Source organism: Oryzias latipes, chromosome 13, assembly GCF_053564925.1.
Source record: "Oryzias latipes strain Hd-rR chromosome 13, Olatipes_Hd-rR_3.1".
Classification (NCBI taxonomy): domain Eukaryota; kingdom Metazoa; phylum Chordata; class Actinopteri; order Beloniformes; family Adrianichthyidae; genus Oryzias; species Oryzias latipes.
Window position 1 is genome coordinate 2,856,426 of NC_136249.1, and position 14,583 is coordinate 2,871,008.

The following is a 14,583-nucleotide window of genomic DNA, read 5'->3' on the forward strand; positions in this document are numbered from 1 at the left end:
TGTGTTATTTTTCTCTCCAGACACGTAGGTTTCTGTAGTGTAGTGGTTATCACATTCGCCTAACACGCGAAAGGTCCCCAGCTCAAAACTGGGCAGAAACATTACTCTTTAGTGCTAAACAATAAAAGACCTTGTGGTGATATGACAATTTACATAATGCTACCAGATTCCTTTGCTCAAAACGTGACTACTAAAAATCCTGTGACGACAAGCGGTCAGCTAACAATGACGCAAAACAAATGTACGTGAATAGTATTGTCCATCTATTCTAAGATGATAATACTCGTGATTATGCAACTAAATCATCATGTAAAGGCTAGAACACATGGGTCACATTCAAAAGAAGAGTAATTTGAACCTCATGATAAAATGGTAAACAGGTTAAGTCAGCACAAATTTCACACAATGTTTCTCCCTGATTTTCTATAAACTATCCCTAAAGTTCCATGAGCAAATCTGGTAGCCATTAAGGTTTCTGTAGTGTAGTGGTAATCACATTCGCCTAACATGCGAAAGGTCCCCAGCTCAAAACTGGGCAGAAACATTACTCTTTAGTGCTAAACAATAAAAGACCTTGTGGTGATATGACAATTTACATAATGCTACCAGATTCCTTTGCTCAAAACCTGACTACTAAAAGTCCTGTGACGACAAGCGGTCAGCTAACAATGACGCAAAACAAATGTACGTCAATAGTATTGTACGTGAATAGTATTGTACATCTATTCTAAGATGATAATACTCGTGATTATGCAACTAAATCATCATGTAAAGGCTAGAACACATGGGTCACATTCAAAAGAAAAGTCGTTTGAACCACATGATAAAATGGTAAACAGGTTAAGTCAGCACAAATTTCACACAATATTTCTCCCTGATTTTCTATAAACTATCCCTAAAGTTCCATGAGCAAATCTGGTAGCCATAAAGGTTTCAGTAGTGTAGTGGTTATCACGTTCGTCTTACACACGAAAGGACCCCAGCTCGAACCTGGGCAGATACAGGATTTTCCCTTCTTAAATTGAAGACGTCAGAAGATTCAACTTTTTTCTAACACCGCTCCTGTTCTAAAAAAAAAAAGTTCCTGATCATGTCTAACAAAACCGTTGTACCAACAAGCAGTAAGTCTTTCAGAGGCCAGTTAGCTCAGCTGGTTTAGAGCGTGGTGCTAATAACGCCAAGGTCGTGGGTTCAATCCCCATACTGGCCAAAGACTGTTTCTTATGACAGCTATGAAATGCCACAGTTGAGTTTCAAGTCTGTCTTCATGCTGTCTACAGAAATCAGTGCTTGCTTAAAGACATTCACAATGGTTCAAGAGATTAAAAAACTAAGCCTGTTGTGTCTTTTGACAACAAACAAAAGAAGAAATTTCCAAGAGGATCAAATTATTATAGGACTTCCTTGATGAGCATCACAAGCAAATGGTATTAGGACCGTCAGTCAAGACCCAAGTCATCAAATTGTTGTTTGGAGATTCTAATTCCTTGGGTACCTGAACCCATTTAATAGGTCACTCATTCATGTTGTAAACAAACTTGTTAGTGTACAGGTTGACATACATTTTGTAGCGTCAGCAATTCTGGGCCTTCAGACATAGTTTGGCCCTACTTTTCTATAAGGCCTCCAACAAATTGTGTTATTTTTTCTCTCCAGACATGTAGGTTTCTGTAGTGTAGTGGTTATCACATTCGCCTAACACGCGAAAGGTCCCCAGCTCAAAACTGGGCAGAAACATTACTCTTTAGTGCAAAACAATAAAAGACCTTGTGGTGATATGACAATTTACATAATGCTACCAGATTCCTTTGCTCAAAACCTGACTACTAAAAGTCCTGTGACGACAAGCGGTCAGCTAACAATGACGCAAAACAAATGTACGTCAATAGTATTGTACGTGAATAGTATTGTACATCTATTCTAAGATGATAATACTCGTGATTATGCAACTAAATCATCATGTAAAGGCTAGAACACATGGGTCACATTCAAAAGAAAAGTCGTTTGAACCACATGATAAAATGGTAAACAGGTTAAGTCAGCACAAATTTCACACAATGTTTCTCCCTGATTTTCTATAAACTATCCCTAAAGTTCCATGAGCAAATCTGGTAGCCATTGTTTCTGTAGTGTAGTGGTTATCACGTTCGTCTTACACACGAAAGGACCCCAGCTCGAACCTGGGCAGAGACAGGATTTTCCCTTCTTAAATTGAAGACGTCAGAAGATTCGACTTTTTTCTAACACCGCTCCTGTTCTAAAAAAAAAAAAAGTTCCTGATCATGTCTAACAAAACCGTTGTACCAACAAGCAGTAAGTCTTTCAGAGGCCAGTTAGCTCAGCTGGTTTAGAGCGTGGTGCTAATAACGCCAAGGTCGTGGGTTCAATCCCCATACTGGCCAAAGACTGTTTCTTATGACAGCTATGAAATGCCACAGTTGAGTTTCAAGTCTGTCTTCATAATGTCTACAGAAATCAGTGCTTGCTTAAAGACATTGACAATGGTTCAAGAGATTAAAAAATTAAGCCTGTTGTGTCTTTTGACAACAAACAAAAGAAGAAATTTCCAAGAGGATCAAATTATTATAGGACTTCCTTGATGAGCATCACAAGCAAATGGTATTAGGACCGTCAGTCAAGACCCAAGTCATCAAATTGTTGTTTGGAGATTCTAATTCCTTGGGTACCTGAACCCATTTAATAGGTCACTCATTCATGTTGTAAACAAACTTGTTAGTGTACAGGTTGACATACATTTTGTAGCGTCAGCAATTCTGGGCCTTCAGACATAGTTTGGCCCTACTTTTCTATAAGGCCTCCAACAAATTGTGTTATTTTTTCTCTCCAGACATGTAGGTTTCTGTAGTGTAGTGGTTATCACATTCGCCTAACACGCGAAAGGTCCCCAGCTCAAAACTGGGCAGAAACATTACTCTTTAGTGCAAAACAATAAAAGACCTTGTGGTGATATGACAATTTACATAATGCTACCAGATTCCTTTGCTCAAAACCTGACTACTAAAAGTCCTGTGACGACAAGCGGTCAGCTAACAATGACGCAAAACAAATGTACGTCAATAGTATTGTACGTGAATAGTATTGTACATCTATTCTAAGATGATAATACTCGTGATTATGCAACTAAATCATCATGTAAAGGCTAGAACACATGGGTCACATTCAAAAGAAAAGTCGTTTGAACCACATGATAAAATGGTAAACAGGTTAAGTCAGCACAAATTTCACACAATGTTTCTCCCTGATTTTCTATAAACTATCCCTAAAGTTCCATGAGCAAATCTGGTAGCCATTGTTTCTGTAGTGTAGTGGTTATCACGTTCGTCTTACACACGAAAGGACCCCAGCTCGAACCTGGGCAGAGACAGGATTTTCCCTTCTTAAATTGAAGACGTCAGAAGATTCGACTTTTTTCTAACACCGCTCCTGTTCTAAAAAAAAAAAAAGTTCCTGATCATGTCTAACAAAACCGTTGTACCAACAAGCAGTAAGTCTTTCAGAGGCCAGTTAGCTCAGCTGGTTTAGAGCGTGGTGCTAATAACGCCAAGGTCGTGGGTTCAATCCCCATAATGGCCAAAGACTGTTTCTTATGACAGCTATGAAATGCCACAGTTGAGTTTCAAGTCTGTCTTCATAATGTCTACAGAAATCAGTGCTTGCTTAAAGACATTGACAATGGTTCAAGAGATTAAAAAATTAAGCCTGTTGTGTCTTTTGACAACAAACAAAAGAAGAAATTTCCAAGAGGATCAAATTATTATAGGACTTCCTTGATGAGCATCACAAGCAAATGGTATTAGGACCGTCAGTCAAGACCCAAGTCATCAAATTGTTGTTTGGAGATTCTAATTCCTTGGGTACCTGAACCCATTTAATAGGTCACTCATTCATGTTGTAAACAAACTTGTTAGTGTACAGGTTGACATACATTTTGTAGCGTCAGCAATTCTGGGCCTTCAGACATAGTTTGGCCCTACTTTTCTATAAGGCCTCCAACAAATTGTGTTTTTTTTTTCTCTCCAGACACGTAGGTTTCTGTAGTGTTTTGGTTATCACATTCGCCTAACACGCGAAAGGTCCCCAGCTCAAAACTGGGCAGAAACATTACTCTTTAGTGCAAAACAATAAAAGACCTTGTGGTGATATGACAATTTACATAATGCTACCAGATTCCTTTGCTCAAAACGTGACTACCAAAAATCCTGTGACGACAAGCGGTCAGCTAACAATGACGCAAAACAAATGTACGTGAATAGTATTGTCCATCTATTCTAAGATGATAATACTCGTGATTATGCAACTAAATCATCATGTAAAGGCTAGAACACATGGGTCACATTCAAAAGAAGAGTAATTTGAACCTCATGATAAAATGGTAAACAGGTTAAGTCAGCACAAATTTCACACAATGTTTCTCCCTGATTTTCTATAAACTATCCCTAAAGTTCCATGAGCAAATCTGGTAGCCATTAAGGTTTCTGTAGTGTAGTGGTTATCACGTTCGTCTTACACACGAAAGGACCCCAGCTCGAACCTGGGCAGAAACAGGATTTTCCCTTCTTAAATTGAAGACGTCAGAAGATTCGACTTTTTTCTAACACCGCTCCTGTTCTAAAAAAAACAGTTCCTGATCATGTCTAACAAAACCGTTGTACCAACAGGCAGTAAGTCTTTCAGAGGCCAGTTAGCTCAGCGGGTTTAGAGCGTGGTGCTAATAAAGCCAAGGTCGTGGGTTCAATCCCCATACTGGCCAAAGACTGTTTTTATGACAGCTGTGAAATGCCACAGTTGAGTTTCAAGTCTGTCTTCATGCTGTCTACAGAAATCAGTGCTTGCTTAAAGACATTCACAATGGTTCAAGAGATTAAAAAACTAAGCCTGTTTTGTCTTTTGACAACAAACAAAAGAAGAAATTTCCAAGAGGATCAAATTATTATAGGACTTCCTTGATGAGCATCACAAGCAAATGGTATTAGGACCGTCAGTCAAGACCCAAGTCATCAAATTGTTGTTTGGAGATTCTAATTCCTTGGGTACCTGAACCCATTTAATAGGTCACTCATTCATGTTGTAAACAAACTTGTTAGTGTACAGGTTGACATACATTTTGTAGCGTCAGCAATTCTGGGCCTTCAGACATAGTTTGGCAGTACTTTTCTATAAGGCCTCCAACAAATTGTGTTTTTTTTTTCTCTCCAGACACGTAGGTTTCTGTAGTGTAGTGGTTATCACATTCGCCTAACACGCGAAAGGTCCCCAGCTCAAAACTGTGCAGAAACATTACTCATTAGTAAAAGACAATAAAAGACCTTGTAGTGACATGACAATTTACATAATGCTACCAGATTCCTTTGCTCAAAACGTGACTACTAAAAATCCTGTGATGACAAGCGGTCAGCTAACAATGACGCAAAACAAATGTACGTGAATAGTATTGTCCATCTATTCTAAGATGATAATACTCGTGATTATGCAACTAAATCATCATGTAAAGGCTAGAACACATGGTTCACATTCAAAAGAAGAGTAATTTGAACCTCATGATAAAATGGTAAACAGGTTAAATCAGCACAAATTTCACACAATGTTTCTCCCTGATTTTCTATAAACTATCCCTAAAGTTCCATGAGCATATCTGGTGGCCATTAAGGTTTCTGTAGTGTAGTGGTTATCACGTTCGTCTTACACACGAAAGGACCCCAGCTCGAACCTGGGCAGAAACAGGATTTTCCCTTCTTAAATTGAAGACGTCAGAAGATTCGACTTTTTTCTAACACCGCTCCTGTTCTAAAAAAAGTTCCTGATCATGTGTCTACCAAAACCGTTGTACCAACAAAAAGTGAAACTTTCTAAGGCCAGTTAGCTCAGCTGGTTTAGAGCATGGTGCTAATAACGCCAAGGTCGTGGGTTCAATCCCCATACTGGCCAAAGACTGTTTTTATGACAGCTGTGAAATGCCACAGTTGAGTTCCAAGTCTGTCTTCATGCTGTCTACAGAATTCAGTGCTTGATTAAAGACATTCACAATGGTTCAAGAGATTAAAAAACTAAGCCTGTTTTGTCTTTTGACAACAACACACAAAAGAAGAAATTTCCAAGTGGATCAAATCATTATAGGACTTCCTTGATGAGCATCACAAGCAAATGGTATTAGGACCGTCAGTCAAGACCCAAGTCATCAAATTGTTGTTTGGAGATTCTAATTCCTTGGGTACCTGAACCCATTTAATAGGTCACTCATTCATGTTGTAAACAAACTTATTAGTGTAAAGGTTGACATACATTTTGTAGCGTCAGCAATTCTGGGCCTTCAGACATGGTTTGGCCCTACTTTACTATAAGGCCTCCAACAAATTGTGTTATTTTTTCTCTCCAGACATGTAGGTTTCTGTAGTGTAGTGGTTATCACATTCGCCTAACATGCGAAAGGTCCCCAGCTCAAAACTGGGCAGAAACATTACTCTTTAGTGCAAAACAATAAAAGACCTTGTGGTGATATGACAATTTACATAATGCTACCAGATTCCTTTGCTCAAAACGTGACTACTAAAAATCCTGTGACGACAAGCGGTCAGCTAACAATGACGCAAAACAATTGTACGTCAATAGTATTGTACGTGAATAGTATTGTACATCTATTCTAAGATGATAATACTCGTGATTATGCAACTAAATCATCATGTAAAGGCTAGAACACATGGGTCACATTCAAAAGAAAAGTCATTTGAACCATATGATAAAATGGTAAACAGGTTAAGTCAGCACAAATTTCACACAATGTTTCTCCCTGATTTTCTATAAACTATCCCTAAAGTTCCATGAGCAAATCTGGTAGCCATAAAGGTTTCTGTAGTGTAGTGGTTATCACGTTCGTCTTACACACGAAAGGACCCCAGCTCGAACCTGGGCAGAAACAGGATTTTCCCTTCTTAAATTGAAGACGTCAGAAGATTCGACTTTTTTCTAACACCGCTCCTGTTCTAAAAAAAAAAAAGTTCCTGATCATGTCTAACAAAACCGTTGTACCAACAAGCAGTAAGTCTTTCAGACGCTAGTTAGCTCAGCTGGTTTAGAGCGTGGTGCTAATAACGCCAAGGTCGTGGGTTCAATCCCCATACTGGCCAAAGACTGTTTCTTATGACAGCTATGAAATGCCACAGTTGAGTTTCAAGTCTGTCTTCATGCTGTCTACAGAAATCAGTGCTTGCTTAAAGACATTCACAATGGTTCAAGAGATTAAAAAACTAAGCCTGTTGTGTCTTTTGACAACAACACACAAAAGAAAGAAATTTCCAAGAGGATCAAATTATTATAGGACTTCCTTGATGAGCATCACAAGCAAATGGTATTAGGACCGTCAGTCAAGACCCAAGTCATCAAATTGTTGTTTGGAGATTCTAATTCCTTGGGTACCTGAACCCATTTAATAGGTCACTCATTCATGTTGTAAACAAACTTGTTAGTGTACAGGTTGACATACATTTTGTAGCGTCAGCAATTCTGGTCCTTCAGACATAGTTTGGCCCTACTTTTCTATAAGGCCTCCAACAAATTGTGTTTTTTTTTTCTCTCCAGACACGTAGGTTTCTGTAGTGTAGTGGTTATCACATTCGCCTAACACGCGAAAGGTCCCCAGCTCAAAACTGGGCAGAAACATTAGTCTTTAGTGCAAAACAATAAAAGACCTTGTAGTGACATGACAATTTACATAATGCTACCAGATTCCTTTGCTCAAAACGTGACTACTAAAAATCCTGTGACGACAAGCGGTCAGCTAACAATGACGCAAAACAAATGTACGTGAATAGTATTGTCCATCTATTCTAAGATGATAATACTCGTGATTATGCAACTAAATCATCATGTAAAGGCTAGAACACATGGGTCACATTCAAAAGAAAAGTCGTTTGAACCACATGATAAAATGGTAAACAGGTTAAGTCAGCACAAATTTCACACAATGTTTCTCCCTGATTTTCTATAAACTATCCCTAAAGTTCCATGAGCAAATCTGGTAGCCATTAAGGTTTCTGTAGTGTAGTGGTTATCACGTTCGTCTTACACACGAAAGAACCCCAGCTCGAACCTGGGCAGAAACAGGATTTTCCCTTCTTAAATTGAAGACGTCAGAAGATTCGACTTTTTTCTAACACCGCTCCTGTTCTAAAAAAAAAAAGTTCCTGATCATGTCTAACAAAACCGTTGTACCAACAAGCAGTAAGCCTTTCAGAGGCCAGTTAGCTCAGCTGGTTTAGAGCGTGGTGCTAATAACGCCAAGGTCGTGGGTTCAATCCCCATACTGGCCAAAGACTGTTTTTATGACAGCTATGAAATGCCACAGTTGAGTTCCAAGTCTGTCTTCATGCTGTCTACAGAAATCAGTGCTTGCTTAAAGACATTCACAATGGTTCAAGAGATTAAAAAACTAAGCCTGTTGTGTCTTTTGACAACAAACAAAAGAAGAAATTTCCAAGTGGATCAAATTATTATAGGACTTCCTTGATGAGCATCACAAGCAAATGGTATTAGGACCGTCAGTCAAGACCCAAGTCATCAAATTGTTGTTTGGAGATTCTAATTCCTTGGGTACCTGAACCCATTTAATAGGTCACTCATTCATGTTGTAAACAAACTTATTAGTGTAAAGGTTGACATACATTTTGTAGCGTCAGCAATTCTGGGCCTTCAGACATAGTTTGGCAGTACTTTTCTATAAGGCCTCCAACAAATTGTGTTTTTTTTTTCTCTCCAGACATGTAGGTTTCTGTAGTGTAGTGGTTATCACATTCGCCTAACACGCGAAAGGTCCCCAGCTCAAAACTGGGCAGAAACATTACTCTTTAGTGCAAAACAATAAAAGACCTTGTGGTGATATGACAATTTACATAATGCTACCAGATTCCTTTGCTCAAAACGTGACTACTAAAAATCCTGTGACGACAAGCGGTCAGCTAACAATGACGCAAAACAAATGTACGTCAATAGTATTGTACGTGAATAGTATTGTACATCTATTCTAAGATGATAATACTCGTGATTATGCAACTAAATCATCATGTAAAGGCTAGAACACATGGGTCACATTCAAAAGAAAAGTCATTTGAACCACATGATAAAATGGTAAACAGGTTAAGTCAGCACAAATTTCACACAATGTTTCTCCCTGATTTTCTATAAACTATCCCTAAAGTTCCATTAGCAAATCTGGTAGCCATTAAGGTTTCTGTAGTGTAGTGGTTATCACGTTCGTCTTACACACGAAAGGACCCCAGCTCGAACCTGGGCAGAAACAGGATTTTCCCTTCTTAAATTGAAGACGTCAGAAGATTCGACTTTTTTCTAACACCGCTCCTGTTCTAAAAAAAAAAAAGTTCCTGATCATGTCTAACAAAACCGTTGTACCAACAAGCAGTGAGTCTTTCAGAGGCCAGTTAGCTCAGCTGGTTTAGAGCGTGGTGCTAATAACGCCAAGGTCGTGGGTTCAATCCCAATACTGGCCAAAGACTGTTTCTTATGACAGCTGCGAAATGCCACAGTTGAGTTCCAAGTCTGTCTTCATGCTGTCTACAGAATTCATTGCTTGCTTAAAGACATTCACAATGGTTCAAGAGATTAAAAAACTAAGCCTGTTTTCGCTTTTGACAACAACACACAAAAGAAGAAATTTCCAAGTGGATCAAATCATTATAGGACTTCCTTGATGAGCATCACAAGCAAATGGTATTAGGACCGTCAGTCAAGACCCAAGTCATCAAATTGTTGTTTGGAGATTCTAATTCCTTGGGTACCTGAACCCATTTAATAGGTCACTCATTCATGTTGTAAACAAACTTATTAGTGTAAAAGTTGACATACATTTTGTAGCGTCAGCAATTCTGGGCCTTCAGACATAGTTTGGCCCTACTTTTCTATAAGGCCTCCAACAAATTGTGTTATTTTTTCTCTCCAGACACGTAGGTTTCTGTAGTGTAGCGGTTATCACATTCGCCTAACACGCGAAAGGTCCCCAGCTCAAAACTGGGCAGAAACATTACTCCTTAGTGCAAAACAATAAAAGACCTTGTGGTGATATGACAATTTACATAATGCTACCAGATTCCTTTGCTCAAAACGTGACTACTAAAAATCCTGTGACGACAAGCGGTCAGCTAACAATGACGCAAAACAAATGTACGTGAATAGTATTGTCCACATATTCTAAGATGATAATACTCGTGATTATGCAACTAAATCATCATGTAAAGGCTAGAACACATGGGTCACATTCAAAAGAAAAGTCATTTGAACCTCATGATGAAATGGTAAGCAGGTTAAATCAGCACAAATTTCACACAATGTTTCTCCCTGATTTTTTATAAACTATCCCTAAAGTTCCATGAGCAAATGTGGTGGCCATTAAGGTTTCTGTAGTGTAGTGGTTATCAGGTTCGTCTCACACACGAAAGGACCCCAGCTCGAACCTGGGCAGAAACAGGATTTTCCCTTCTTAAATTGAAGACGTCAGAAGATTCGACTTTATTCTAACACCGCTCCTGTTCTAAAAAAAAAAGGTCCTGATCATGTCTAACAAAACCGTTGTACCAACAAGTAGTAAGTCTTTCAGAGGCCAGTTAGCTCAGCTGGTTTAGAGCGTGGTGCTAATAACGCCAAGGTCGTGGGTTCAATCCCCATACTGGCCAAAAACTGTTTTTATGACAGCTGTGAAATGCCACTGTTGAGTTCCAAGTCTGTCTTCATGCTGTCGACAGAATTCAGTGCTTGCTTAAAGACATTCACAATGGTTCAAGAGATTAAAAAACTAAGCCTGTTTTGTCTTTTGACAACAACACACAAAAGAAGAAATTTCCAAGTGGATCAAATCATTATAGGACTTCCTTGATGAGCATCACAAGCAAATGGTATTAGGACCGTCAGTCAAGACCCAAGTCATCAAATTGTTGTTTGGAGATTCTAATTCCTTGGGTACCTGAACCCATTTAATAGGTCACTCATTCATGTTGTAAACAAACTTGTTAGTGTACAGGTTGACATACATTTTGTAGCGTCAGCAATTCTGGGCCTTCAGACATAGTTTGGCCCTACTTTTCTATAAGGCCTCCAACAAATTGTGTTTTTTTTTTCTCTCCAGACACGTAGGTTTCTGTAGTGTAGTGGTTATCACATTCGCCTAACACGCGAAAGGTCCCCAGCTCAAAACTGGGCAGAAACATTAGTCTTTAGTGCAAAACAATAAAAGACCTTGTAGTGACATGACAATTTACATAATGCTACCAGATTCCTTTGCTCAAAACGTGACTACTAAAAATCCTGTGACGACAAGCGGTCAGCTAACAATGACGCAAAACAAATGTACGTCAATAGTATTGTACGTGAATAGTATTGTACATCTATTCTAAGATGATAATACTCGTGATTATGCAACTAAATCATCATGTAAAGGCTAGAACACATGGGTCACATTCAAAAGAAAAGTCATTTGAACCACATGATAAAATGGTAAACAGGTTAAGTCAGCACAAATTTCACACAATGTTTCTCCCTGATTTTCTATAAACTATCCCTAAAGTTCCATTAGCAAATCTGGTAGCCATTAAGGTTTCTGTAGTGTAGTGGTTATCACGTTCGTCTTACACACGAAAGGACCCCAGCTCGAACCTGGGCAGAAACAGGATTTTCCCTTCTTAAATTGAAGACGTCAGAAGATTCGACTTTTTTCTAACACCGCTCCTGTTCTAAAAAAAAAAAAGTTCCTGATCATGTCTAACAAAACCGTTGTACCAACAAGCAGTAAGTCTTTCAGAGGCCAGTTAGCTCAGCGGGTTTAGAGCGTGGTGCTAATAACGCCAAGGTCGTGGGTTCAATCCCCATACTGGCCAAAGACTGTTTTTATGACAGCTGTGAAATGCCACAGTTGAGTTTCAAGTCTGTCTTCATGCTGTCTACAGAAATCAGTGCTTGCTTAAAGACATTCACAATGGTTCAAGAGATTAAAAAACTAAGCCTGTTTTGTCTTTTGACAACAAACAAAAGAAGAAATTTCCAAGAGGATCAAATTATTATAGGACTTCCTTGATGAGCATCACAAGCAAATGGTATTAGGACCGTCAGTCAAGACCCAAGTCATCAAATTGTTGTTTGGAGATTCTAATTCCTTGGGTACCTGAACCCATTTAATAGGTCAATCATTCATGTTGTAAACAAACTTATTAGTGTACAGGTTGACATACATTTTGTAGCGTCAGCAATTTTGGGCCTTCAGACATAGTTTGGCCCTACTTTTCTATAAGGCCTCCAACAAATTGTGTTATTTTTTCTCTCCAGAGACGTAGGTTTCTGTAGTGTAGTGGTTATCACATTCGCCTAACACGCGAAAGGTCCCCAGCTCAAAACTGGGCAGAAACATTACTCTTTAGTGCAAAACAATAAAAGACCTTGTGGTGATATGACAATTTACATAATGCTACCAGATTCCTTTGCTCAAAACGTGACTACTAAAAATCCTGTGACGACAAGCGGTCAGCTAACAATGACGCAAAACAAATGTACGTGAATAGTATTGTCCATCTATTCTAAGATGATAATACTCGTGATTATGCAACTAAATCATCATGTAAAGGCTAGAACACATGGGTCACATTCAAAAGAAGAGTCATTTGAACCTCATGATGAAATGGTAAGCAGGTTAAATCAGCACAAATTTCACACAATGTTTCTCCCTGATTTTCTATAAACTATCCCTAAAGTTCCATGAGCAAATGTGGTAGCCATTAAGGTTTCTGTAGTGTAGTGGTTATCACGTTCGTCTCACACACGAAAGGACCCCAGCTCGAACCTGGGCAGAAACAGGATTTTCCCTTCTTAAATTGAAGACGTCAGAAGATTCGACTTTTTTCTAACACTGCTCCTGTTCTAAAAAAAAGTTCCTGATCATGTCTAACAAAACCGTTGTACCAACAAGCAGTAAGTCTTTCAGAGGCCAGTTAGCTCAGTTGGTTTAGAGCGTGGTGCTAATAACGCCAAGGTCGTGGGTTCAATCCCCATACTGGCCAAAGACTGTTTTTATGACAGCTGTGAAATGCCACAGTTGAGTTCCAAGTCTGTCTTCATGCTGTCTACAGAATTCAGTGCTTGCTTAAATACATTCACAATGGTTCAAGAGATTAAAAAACTAAGCCTGTTGTGTCTTTTGACAACAAACAAAAGAAGAAATTTCCAAGTGGATCAAATCATTATAGGACTTCCTTGATGAGCATCACAAGCAAATGGTATTAGGACCGTCAGTCAAGACCCAAGTCATCAAATTGTTGTTTGGAGATTCTAATTCCTTGGGTACCTGAACCCATTTAATAGGTCACTCATTCATGTTGTAAACAAACTTATTAGTGTAAAGGTTGACATACATATTGTAGCGTCAGCAATTTTGGGCCTTCAGACATAGTTTGGCCCTACTTTTCTATAAGGCCTCCAACAAATTGTGTTATTTTTTCTCTCCAGACACGTAGGTTTCTGTAGTGTAGTGGTTATCACATTCGCCTAACACGCGAAAGGTCCCCAGCTCAAAACTGGGCAGAAACATTACTCTTTAGTGCAAAACAATAAAAGACCTTGTGGTGATATGACAATTTACATAATGCTACCAGATTCCTTTGCTCAAAACGTGACTACTAAAAATCCTGTGACGACAAGCGGTCAGCTAACAATGACGCAAAACAAATGTACGTGAATAGTATTGTCCATCTATTCTAAGATGATAATACTCGTGATTATGCAACTAAATCATCATGTAAAGGCTAGAACACATGGTTCACATTCAAAAGAAGAGTAATTTGAACCTCATGATAAAATGGTAAACAGGTTAAATCAGCACAAATTTCACACAATGTTTCTCCCTGATTTTCTATAAACTATCCCTAAAGTTCCATGAGCAAATCTGGTACCCATTAAGATTTCTGTAGTGTAGTGGTTATCACGTTCGTCTTACACACGAAAGGACCCCAGCTCGAACCTGGGCAGAAACAGGATTTTCCCTTCTTAAATTGAAGACGTCAGAAGATTTGACTTTTTTCTAACACCGCTCCTGTTCTAAAAAAACTTCCTGATCATGTGTCTACCAAAACCGTTGTACCAACAAAAAGTGAAACTTTCTGGGGCCAGTTAGCTCAGCTGGTTTAGAGCGTGGTGCTAATAACGCCAAGGTCGTGGGTTCAATCCCCATACTGGCCAAAGACTGTTTTTATGACAGCTGTGAAATGCCACAGTTGAGTTCCAAGTCTGTCTTCATGCTGTCTACAGAATTCAGTGCTTGCTTAAAGACATTCAAAATGGTTCAAGAGATTAAAAAACTAAGCCTGTTGTGTCTTTTGACAACAACACACAAAAGCAGAAATTTCCAAGTGGATCAAATCATTATAGGACTTCCTTGATGAGCATCACAAGCAAATGGTATTAGGACCGTCAGTCAAGACCCAAGTCATCAAATTGTTTTTTGGAGATTCTAATTCCTTGGGTACCTGAACCCATTTAATAGGTCACTCATTCATGTTGTAAACAAACTTATTAGTGTAA

At 38.9% G+C, this 14,583-nt stretch overlaps 1 protein-coding gene and 29 non-coding genes across 31 annotated transcripts in view; 29 read left to right on the forward strand and 1 right to left on the reverse strand.

Annotated features, from left to right (window-relative positions):
• The window catches only part of gkup (glucuronokinase with putative uridyl pyrophosphorylase), a 344,724-nt gene that overhangs the window by 178,195 nt on the left and 151,946 nt on the right, over positions 1–14,583 (reverse strand). The window lies entirely within an intron of this gene.
• On the forward strand, positions 29–101 carry trnav-aac (transfer RNA valine (anticodon AAC)). The gene has a single exon. It is a non-coding gene; the product is annotated as a tRNA-Val (tRNA).
• Positions 472–544, forward strand: trnav-aac (transfer RNA valine (anticodon AAC)). Its single transcript has one exon. It is a non-coding gene; the product is annotated as a tRNA-Val (tRNA).
• Positions 1,136–1,210, forward strand: trnai-aau (transfer RNA isoleucine (anticodon AAU)). Its single transcript has one exon. It is a non-coding gene; the product is annotated as a tRNA-Ile (tRNA).
• On the forward strand, positions 1,665–1,737 carry trnav-aac (transfer RNA valine (anticodon AAC)). Its single transcript has one exon. It is a non-coding gene; the product is annotated as a tRNA-Val (tRNA).
• trnav-uac (transfer RNA valine (anticodon UAC)) lies at positions 2,121–2,193 on the forward strand. The gene has a single exon. It is a non-coding gene; the product is annotated as a tRNA-Val (tRNA).
• Positions 2,328–2,402, forward strand: trnai-aau (transfer RNA isoleucine (anticodon AAU)). The gene has a single exon. It is a non-coding gene; the product is annotated as a tRNA-Ile (tRNA).
• trnav-aac (transfer RNA valine (anticodon AAC)) lies at positions 2,857–2,929 on the forward strand. Its single transcript has one exon. It is a non-coding gene; the product is annotated as a tRNA-Val (tRNA).
• Positions 3,313–3,385, forward strand: trnav-uac (transfer RNA valine (anticodon UAC)). Its single transcript has one exon. It is a non-coding gene; the product is annotated as a tRNA-Val (tRNA).
• On the forward strand, positions 4,493–4,565 carry trnav-uac (transfer RNA valine (anticodon UAC)). Its single transcript has one exon. It is a non-coding gene; the product is annotated as a tRNA-Val (tRNA).
• On the forward strand, positions 5,669–5,741 carry trnav-uac (transfer RNA valine (anticodon UAC)). The gene has a single exon. It is a non-coding gene; the product is annotated as a tRNA-Val (tRNA).
• trnai-aau (transfer RNA isoleucine (anticodon AAU)) lies at positions 5,872–5,946 on the forward strand. The gene has a single exon. It is a non-coding gene; the product is annotated as a tRNA-Ile (tRNA).
• On the forward strand, positions 6,403–6,475 carry trnav-aac (transfer RNA valine (anticodon AAC)). The gene has a single exon. It is a non-coding gene; the product is annotated as a tRNA-Val (tRNA).
• On the forward strand, positions 6,862–6,934 carry trnav-uac (transfer RNA valine (anticodon UAC)). The gene has a single exon. It is a non-coding gene; the product is annotated as a tRNA-Val (tRNA).
• Positions 7,602–7,674, forward strand: trnav-aac (transfer RNA valine (anticodon AAC)). Its single transcript has one exon. It is a non-coding gene; the product is annotated as a tRNA-Val (tRNA).
• trnav-uac (transfer RNA valine (anticodon UAC)) lies at positions 8,045–8,117 on the forward strand. The gene has a single exon. It is a non-coding gene; the product is annotated as a tRNA-Val (tRNA).
• Positions 8,250–8,324, forward strand: trnai-aau (transfer RNA isoleucine (anticodon AAU)). Its single transcript has one exon. It is a non-coding gene; the product is annotated as a tRNA-Ile (tRNA).
• trnav-aac (transfer RNA valine (anticodon AAC)) lies at positions 8,779–8,851 on the forward strand. The gene has a single exon. It is a non-coding gene; the product is annotated as a tRNA-Val (tRNA).
• Positions 9,238–9,310, forward strand: trnav-uac (transfer RNA valine (anticodon UAC)). Its single transcript has one exon. It is a non-coding gene; the product is annotated as a tRNA-Val (tRNA).
• trnav-aac (transfer RNA valine (anticodon AAC)) lies at positions 9,976–10,048 on the forward strand. Its single transcript has one exon. It is a non-coding gene; the product is annotated as a tRNA-Val (tRNA).
• On the forward strand, positions 10,419–10,491 carry trnav-cac (transfer RNA valine (anticodon CAC)). Its single transcript has one exon. It is a non-coding gene; the product is annotated as a tRNA-Val (tRNA).
• Positions 10,623–10,697, forward strand: trnai-aau (transfer RNA isoleucine (anticodon AAU)). The gene has a single exon. It is a non-coding gene; the product is annotated as a tRNA-Ile (tRNA).
• On the forward strand, positions 11,155–11,227 carry trnav-aac (transfer RNA valine (anticodon AAC)). Its single transcript has one exon. It is a non-coding gene; the product is annotated as a tRNA-Val (tRNA).
• trnav-uac (transfer RNA valine (anticodon UAC)) lies at positions 11,614–11,686 on the forward strand. Its single transcript has one exon. It is a non-coding gene; the product is annotated as a tRNA-Val (tRNA).
• trnav-aac (transfer RNA valine (anticodon AAC)) lies at positions 12,348–12,420 on the forward strand. The gene has a single exon. It is a non-coding gene; the product is annotated as a tRNA-Val (tRNA).
• trnav-cac (transfer RNA valine (anticodon CAC)) lies at positions 12,791–12,863 on the forward strand. Its single transcript has one exon. It is a non-coding gene; the product is annotated as a tRNA-Val (tRNA).
• trnai-aau (transfer RNA isoleucine (anticodon AAU)) lies at positions 12,993–13,067 on the forward strand. Its single transcript has one exon. It is a non-coding gene; the product is annotated as a tRNA-Ile (tRNA).
• Positions 13,521–13,593, forward strand: trnav-aac (transfer RNA valine (anticodon AAC)). The gene has a single exon. It is a non-coding gene; the product is annotated as a tRNA-Val (tRNA).
• Positions 13,964–14,036, forward strand: trnav-uac (transfer RNA valine (anticodon UAC)). The gene has a single exon. It is a non-coding gene; the product is annotated as a tRNA-Val (tRNA).
• Positions 14,167–14,241, forward strand: trnai-aau (transfer RNA isoleucine (anticodon AAU)). Its single transcript has one exon. It is a non-coding gene; the product is annotated as a tRNA-Ile (tRNA).